We start from the raw sequence: 1676 nt of genomic DNA, 5'->3' as shown, positions 1-1676 counted from the left end.
TATATATATATATATATATTATGCATAGGTTTGTTTGGTTTGTGCGACCGCAGTTCAGGCGTTTTTTTTTTTTTTTTTTTTTTTTTTCGGTTGAGGGCTTCTCTTTTTTAAGTAAGAGTGTGCGCAGTTTGGTAAGGGTGGTTTTTTTTTTTCCAAATTTATTACCAAATCGATAGAGATCAATTTTTTCATAATTGGAACCGATGCACACTACTTAAGGTTGGTTTTCTGACCTATAGCAGTGCGGTTTTTTGCGGTGTGGTTTAGTCGGTTTGGTCAGTTTGAAATATTAAAAATTCTATTTATTTTTTTTTATTAACAAATAGAATTTTTAATGGTTGGCTTTATGTTTTTTGATTAACAAATAGAATTCTATTTGTCTCCCCTCCCTAACAATCAAAATGCACCACTTTCACTACCACCACAACCACCATCTATTCTTCATTTAACATACATAACAATCAAAATGCAGCAAAAAAAAAAAAGTTAGCAGACTTAAACTTATAATTGATTTGATTAACAATTAAAGTGTTAATTTTGGTGGGTTTCTTCTCTACTTAAACTCTTAAAGGTTACTACAAACTTCATAACTCAATTAAATTTTTATCTCAACTCCATCTCAGCCATTACTAATACAACTCCAAATATATTCTAGCTTTGAGAGTAAAAGAAAGAGAAAAACCAGCCATTATTAAAGAACTGGGTTTCATTTGTTCAAACTTTGTTGTGTCATGACTCACAAATAGAGAGAGAGAGAGGAAGTGAGTTACCGGTAGACGGCAGTAGGCATCTAGGCTGTAGCTGGCCTGGTTGTGACTCATGAATGGTGAGCCTGCCAAGTTGCAAGAGGCGACTCACGATCAGTGGTTCCACGGACTCAAGCGAGAGTGAAAGATACTGAGATAGAGCGTCAGGCTGAGAGAGTTGAATGGTTGAGAAAAATGCCATTTATACTAGGCAGAAATCAGTAACCCTAGCTTAAAATGAAGTTTTGATATATTTTGTTTTTTAATTACTAAATGAAACGAATCTTTTTTGCAATGAGGTAACCAACTGTGAAGAAAACACTCAGATTCTCAAAACGATACAAAATATCGCCATATCGGTCGGTTCGATAACCAACTCGGTTTGGAGTTGCAATTTTGATGGCAGCACCGCTCCGGTGTCGGAGCGAAATTCTCCATCCGATCGCCGGCCTTGGCTCAGTTGGTCGGTGACAGAGGTGGTACGGTTGGGTCGGCACCAGTCGGTTGGGTCGGCTCCGGTGTCACTCTGCTCACCCCTACTTTTAAGTGCTATAGGTCTATCTTTGTGTGATATATAAATATGAGCAAATAGAAAGAGAAAGGCTGGGGGCTGAACATATGGAGCACGGCTACCTCTTTGGTTTTCTTTCATGATAGTTAGTTTTATTTTATTTGTCTAGTTTAATATTTAGTATTTAATTTTTGTGTTTTCTTTCAATTACTATGAGTAGCTAAATTTGTAATTAAGGTTGAAGATGAAACATTGTTAAGGATTATCAGTGTTATTTATGTGATTTGATTTTTCCCACAATAGTTGTTCTCTAATGATTTAAATTTTTCTTGTTTCATATCAATTGACTAAGATGAGATTTTAGATATGAGTTCAATCATGTTTTTCTAATGATTTAAGATTTATCTTAATTAACTGAA

This window comes from Quercus suber, unplaced genomic scaffold, assembly GCF_002906115.3.
Source record: "Quercus suber isolate HL8 unplaced genomic scaffold, Cork oak 2.0 scaffold_92, whole genome shotgun sequence".
In the NCBI taxonomy this organism is placed as follows: Eukaryota; Viridiplantae; Streptophyta; class Magnoliopsida; order Fagales; family Fagaceae; genus Quercus; species Quercus suber.
Note: the sequence above shows the minus strand (reverse complement) of the source record.